Source organism: Carcharodon carcharias, chromosome 23 (assembly GCF_017639515.1).
Source record: "Carcharodon carcharias isolate sCarCar2 chromosome 23, sCarCar2.pri, whole genome shotgun sequence".
Lineage (NCBI taxonomy): Eukaryota > Metazoa > Chordata > Chondrichthyes > Lamniformes > Lamnidae > Carcharodon > Carcharodon carcharias.
Window position 1 is genome coordinate 27593309 of NC_054489.1, and position 7490 is coordinate 27600798.

Here is a 7490-nt window from a genome sequence, read left to right on the forward strand (position 1 = left end):
AGAGTCTTGAACTCTTTGCAGAATACATCTCTGCAGAAGAATTGGCTATTTCAGGAAGGTGTGCCAAAGTAAAACCTCTAACTTCACAGGTTTCAAAGAAAAAGTCTTCACACATAATGCTATTATTGAAGTTGAAGAGGAATAAAAATACTTCCTGGGTGAGGCCAATGACTCTACTCATGCATTCTGGAATGCAGATATATAAGTTAATAGACATATCTCCAACTTTGAACTGGATACTGGAGAGAGTGTTTTTTCACACAACAAACTATAGTTACAATGCATTGCCTGCAGCCAAAAAACGCCCATGTATAAGGTCGCAGGGGGATTGAATTAAAAGTCAAGGGAAAGTTATAGGCAACAACCCAGTACAAGGGAAAGCAGATATTGGAAAGATTGTATGTTCTACAGAATCAGGAATTCTTTCTTTTAAGTAGGAGGGCTTGTATAGACCTCAATCTTATCAGCAAAGTGTAAAAAAGTCAATCAGCATGAATCCAGGGGTGACTTCAGAAATGAATCGCTGAAACTGTCCAACTGCAATGAAGATCTGGATTGCAAACTCATTGCTGACTTTTAGACACTTCACAGAGATTGATAGTTCAGCCATTTTTCAGGACATCCAGGAAAGGGTGGGGGTGAGTGCACACATTCACAACGAATGCACGGTTAAAAAACACAAGAATGAGAGTGGAAGTGGAAGTGAAAATCTGGTGACAGAATACTCTGTTGAGATACCATATTCATCCAAGAGTGGTGGTCTCTGAGAAAATACATCTGCACCTATCCATTCACAAAAAGTGGTTGTCAGGATGCTAGCTGTCAAAGGAGTCAAAAACTAAACATGAAACCAAGCCATGCAATGTGCACCTTTTCTAGGTGGGAAGAAAGTGAAGTTATTGATAAACTAAGTCTGCTGGATTTTGATGGAAGTATTGACCAGGTGGATTCCTCACAGCTTCCCATTCTACCCAAAGAATTACTTCCAGGGCTAGAAATCCAGGACTATCCAAGAGTTCAAGAACCAAAGACTGCAAGAAGCCAACGTTCCAGTAGTAAGGAAGGACAGAAAAAAAACCAAAGGGAAGAGGGTAAACTCAAAAAGCAGAACAGGGAGCATGCAAAACACAAGAAGAGGGATAAACCTGCAAAATCAAATAGAGAGAGAAGGGAACGTGATTGAGAAAAGTATAACAGCAAAGAGAGGGAGAAACGGGTCAAGTCCAGGTTCACAAGTCGGACCAAGGGAAAGAAGGAGTAATAATCCAAAGAGATGACAATCAACAGAGATCTTATTTAGTACAAACTTCAGAAGGTACTATACACCAAAACTTGGGGAATCTTATTTCTATTAATCAAAGATGACAATCAGGCATACATTTGAAAGAACCATATGTTGAGTCAGGAAATAATAAAGAACCAGATACTACAACTCTCAAAGAAGACCATCCAAGTCAAGAAAAAGGAGTTCAGAAGGAGAATACTGATCTTCCAAGTCTAGCAAGAACACAATCAGGGAAATCAGGATTGTGAAGCTTCCTAACAGATTGAATCTGTGATATCAGAGACTTGGGGGGAGATGGGACAGTAAGTAAGTAAGCAAAATATATGGTCAAAGACTTGTGGGGGTGGGGGAGATATAGGGCAAAATGTTGACCTCAGCGGGCAGGCATGCGCCTGACCCGCTTGAGTATAAAATGACAAGCGTTAATGTTGGGCAAGTGTCCTGATGTCAACACGCAATTGGACGAGATTTTAGTCAGTGTGCAGGCGCAGGAATCAGCAGCATGTCCACTTACAATTAAAAGGCCTGTCAAGGCCATTAAAGTCTTAATTAACTTATACTTTTTGCTGCCTGTCCAACCTTACGGTTGGCTTAATGAGGTTTCCAAAAGCAAATAAAAATAAAATTAAAATTTTAAAATTTAATTAATAACATGTCCCTGCTCATGTGACAGAGTCATATGAGGGGACATGCTTTCTATCATTTTATAAGCCTCTATTTATTTTTCTGAAAACTCTTCATCGCCCTGAGGCAGTTCTGTGCCTCAGGTAGACTTGCAAGCGCACTTTAGAGCACATGCGCGACATTCATGCTTGCACTCGCCCCTGCCCACACCGGCAGCGCTCAGCGCTGCTACTCACGTTTCACGCTGGGCAGGCCTTAATTGGCCTGCCAGCGTGAAATCGCGGTCTGGCCCCGATCGTGGGCGGCGGTCAGTTTCCAGACCGTCCCTGTCCACCCCCACCGAGCCCGTCCAACAAGAGCTAAATTCTGCCCATAGTATTAGAGTTTGTAAGGGTTAATGTGTGGGGCTGTGTAAGTAGCACCTCCCGTAAAGATGATGCAAGAGAACACATGACCAGGAGTTGAGAGGAAGAACGCTCATGACTTCAGCAGTGTAACATCCAGTGATGGGTAGCTGTATATAATTCGGTTGTACATAATAAACCAGCTATTGTTTGGACACACCAATGACTCAGCAATCATTTCAAAACTAGGCTAACCAACATATAACAACCTTCTTGCTCTGCTGCAATCTGTGTAACGAAGATACACCCACAGCGTTGCAATGCAAAATGCAGCCATTTTCTCAACAGCAAAAGACAGCAAAGTTTGGTTTGGTTTCAAGATAACATAATTGCACTAGATGTACACTTTGTGCCCCTGGAATCGATATGAAAATTTTCTGGGAAGTTCATTATTTAGTGAGCCCTCCAACAGCTCTACTTTATGGAGAATAGACAAGGATAGGATTGAAAGCAAACGCAAAATTCTACAGATGCTGAAAATTTGAAACAAAAGACTGAAATCACTAGAACCATTCAGCAGCTAATATGGATAGAATGGATAAGCTAATATAGTTAGATTTAGCATCATTATGGAGAAGGACAAAGATATAGCAGGATTAAAAGTTCTAAACTGGGGGAAGACAAATTTTACAGAGCTGAGAGGTGAGCTGGCGAAAGTGGACTTGTTACAGCTTTTTGAAGGAAAAACTGTGTCAAATCAGTGGGAGGCATTCAAAGGTGAGATTCTACGGGCACAGTGCAGACATGTCCCCACAAAGAAAAGGGGTGGTCCTGCCAAATCTAGAGCCCCCTGGTTATCCGGGAGCATACAGGCCAAGATAAAGCAGAAAAAGAAAGCTTATGACAGTCACAAAAGACTTAATACTGTAGAAAGACTAGGGGACTATAGAAAGTACAGGGTGAAGTAAAAATGGAAATTAGGAAAACGAAGAGACGATAAGAAAAAATATTGGGAGGTAAAATCAAAGAAAATCCTAAAATGTTTTACCAGTACATTAAGAGCAAGAGAATAAGGAAATGGTAGGGCCCATCAGAGATGTACATGGTAACCTGTGGATTGATGCAGAAGATGTGGACAGGGTTTTCAATGAGTACTTTGTCTCTGTCTTCACTAAGGAGTGGGATGATGAGACGTTCTAGTTAAAGAGGAGTGTGAAATATTAGATACAATAAGCATAGTGAGAGAGGAAGTATTGGAGGGACTGGCACCCTTGAAGGTGGATAAATCACCAGGGCCAGATGGATTGTATCCCAGGCTGTTGAAGGAAGCCAGGGAGGAAATAGCAGATGCTCTGAGGATCATTTTCCAATCCTCACAAGATACAGGCAAGGTGCCAGAGGATTGGATGTCTGTGAACATTGTACCATTATTTAAAAAGGATGCAAGGGATAGGCCAGAAAATTATAGGCCAGTCAGTCTGACTTCAGTGGTGGTCAAATTATTGGAACAATCCTGAGACAAGACAAACTGTCACTTAGAAAGGCACAGATTGATCAGGGATAGTCAGCATAGTTTTTTTCGGGGAAGATCGTGTCTTACTAACTTAATAGAGTTTTTTGAGGAAGTAACAAGGAAGATTGATGAGGGTAGTGCAGAGAATATTATCTACATGAATTTCAGTAAGGCATTCAACAAGGTCCCACATGGCAGACTAGTCAGGAAAGTGAGATCTCATGGGATACAGGGGAAGGTGGCAGGTTGGATCCGAAATTGGCTCAGTGACAGGAAACAAATTTAATGGTCGATCGATGTTTTTGTGAATGGAAAGCGGTTTCCAGTGGTGTTGCACAGGGCTCGGTGTTGGGGCCCTTACTGTTTATTGTATATATTAATGATTTAGACCTAGATGTGAGAGGCATGATTGGGAAATTTGCAGATGACACAAAAATTGGCCATGTGGTTGATAGTGAAGAGGATAGCTGTCGACTCCAGCATGATATCAATGGTTTGGTTGAGTGGGCGGAGAAGTGGCAAATGGAACTCAATCTGGAAAAGTGCAAGGTAATGCATTTGTGGAGGGCAAACAAAGTAAGGGAATACTCAATAAACAAGAAGTTATTGAGAAAGGTTGAGGGAGTGAGAGACCTTGAAGTGCATGCCCACAGTTCCTTGAAGATGGCAGAACAGCCAGACATGGTGGTCAAGAAAGCATATGGAACCCTTTCGTTTATTGGGCAAGGTACTGACTACAAAAGTGAGGATGTAATGATGGAACTGTATAAATGCTGGCTAGGCCACAGCTGGAATTTTGTGTACAGTTCTAGTCACCATGGGCTGAATTTTTCCATTGGTGAGCAGGGGGAGGGGCCCGCTCACCGACGCAAAAATGACGCGGGATGATGGTGGGCAGAACCTCCAACATCATCCCACCCCATTTAATTTTTCAGGAAGGTGGGGGCACAGCGAGATCAGCTGTGCACTCGCCGACCTGTCAATGGCCAATTGAGGACATTGACAGGATAATTAAAACAATTAAAGGACCTGCCCGTTCAACCTTAAGGCTGGTGGGCAGGTCAGGAGCCCCGGCGGGCTTCTGAAAAATCCACTGGCGGGATGAGGTTTCATGTAGGGTTTAAAAAAGCTTATTAATGTTTCAGTGAAATTTATTAACGTGTCCCATCTCATGTACACTCTCACATTTGAGGAATCCCCCCTGCCCACACTGGAAGAGCATAGCACTTCCCGCCAGGTGTCACGCTGGGTGGGTCTTAATTTGCCCGCCCACTTAAAATGGCGGCAGGGCCCGCTTCTTCGGCAGGATCGGCTCCCCACCCACTGGAGATTGGGTTGGGCCCGCCCGCCCGGCCGAAAATTCTGCCCCATGTTACAGGAAGGACATAATTGCTCTGGAGATAGTGCAGAGGAGATTTACAAGAATGTTGCCAGGGCTTGAAAATTGTAGTTATGAGGTGTGATTGGATAGGCTAGGGTTGTTTTCCTTAGAACAGAGAAGGCTAAGGGGTGACCTAATTGAGGTGTACAAAATCTTAAGGGGCCTAGATATGGTACACAGGAAAGACCTGTTTCCCCTAACTGAGGGGTTAATCACCAGGGAATTGATTTAAAGTGTTTCGTAGAAGGATTGAAGAGGACATGAGGAAAAGCTTTTTCACCCAGAGGGTGGTGGGCATCTGGAATTCACTGCCTAAGTTGATGGTTGAGGCTGAAATGCTCAACTCATTTAAAAGGTATCTGGATCTGCATCTGAAGTGCTGTAACCTGCAAGTCTATGGACCAAGTGCTGGAAAGTGGGATTAAAATGAATGGTTAGTTTCTTTGTTTCTCTTTTTGGCTGGCACAGACATGATGGGCTGAATAGTCTCTTTCTGCACTGTAACTTTTCCATGGTTCTAATATTTCATGCGTAAACTTTTGATCAGAAAAGTAGCAATAGACTTGTCTGTGATGACCGACCAGTTTGCCAATCCAGTTGTTGTCTTGGTCAACGAGCAGTCTCTCAGGTGCTAGAGAACATGGAACTATATCACAGGGTAGGTGCTACTGCAGAGCAAGAGGTCTGAAAACTTGACAACCAAATCGGCCGGCACAAGTAGAGCATGAGATCCGTGCACATTTGGCCAAATCATTTAGACTTTCAATTAACACAAATAATTGACATTAGTTTTAATTTATTAGCTTGATGTAGATGCCCATTAGAAAATGCACCAGGAGTGATGTGCATTACCGTTTAGGATAGTTAGTGCTAGCATAACTGGGAAGTAATACAATTTATAGGATAGAAGAAGTAACAACATTTGTAGGAAAGTGAAATGTAATCCAATATAGGAACATAGGACTTAGGAGCAAGAGTAGACCATTTGACCCTTTGAGCCTGTTCCACCATTTGATCATGACTGATCTGTTTGTGGTCTCAACTCCACTTTCCTAACTGACCCCATAACTTTTGAACATCTTGTCTAAAAAAAATTGATATAACTCAGCGTTCAATAAGTTCAAACAGCCAGCCTCCACTGCTTTTTGGGGAAGAGAATTTCATAGACAAACAACCCTCAGGAAAATTTCTCCTCATCTCTGTCTTAAAACAGAGGGCTCTTATTCTTAAATTGTGTCCTCTAGTTCTCATTTCCCCCACAAGAGGAAACATATTTTCACTATCCACCCTATCAAGTCCCCTCAGGATCATTCTGTTTGAATAATATCACCTCTCATTCTTGTAAACTCCAATGAGTAAAGGCCCAACCTGTTCAACCTTTCTTCATAAATTAAGCCCTTCGTCCCAGGAATGAGTCATGTGAACCTTCTCTGAACTGCTCCTAATGCAGTTTCTCCTTTTCAAATAAGGAGACCAAAACCGTACACACTGTTCCAAATGTGGTCTCACCAAGGTCCTGCCCATCTGCAGTAAAACTTCCCTACTATTATATTTCATCTGCCTTGCAATAAATGCCATTTCATTTGCCTTCACAATTAATTGTTGTACCTGAATACTAACATTTTGGGATTCATGTACCAGGATACCCAGATCCCTCTGTACCACCTGCAATCTCTCACCATTTAAACCAATTGTACTGGTTTTCCATTCTTCCTGCCTAAATTGTGGCTCAAAATTGCTAATTGCACAATTGCAATTGAATTCTACTGTAAAATCTGGAATACCTTTGCGACAGATCTCTGTAGTACCTTTCAGGATGTATTTATATTTGACAGCTGTAGAACATTACAAATATAAAAATAATATTGCAGGAAGCTAAGGCTGGGAAATACACCAAGGCCAAGATTTTACAGTCCCGCTGAACTGAATGGAGATTTAAATGGCTCGCCGCATCGGCCGGGGGCAGACATGCCTTGGCAGGGCCATAAAATCCTGGCCCAACATTTTGACAGACCTGGGCAACTTACTTCTCCCACTGTTGTTCTGAAGGTGAAGCTACGCAGGTGGGCTTGACCCTCAAATTTCACAAGTGCATACTGGGGGGTTCCGGGGAAGGTGAGATGGTGGGGCAGGGTTTAGTGTTCTTTGTGCAATATTCCTACCAGCCGACTGATAGGGGTCTTCCCAGGACTTCTGGCAATCACTTGATCCAAACTGTTGATCAGTCAGGTTAAACACCAGTGGGCCATTTGATAACCAATTCTTACAAATGCCAAAAATAATTTGTAATTGTTTTGTTTTACTAATGAAGCCTGAAGTTCGATATACCCAGTACAGGCATGA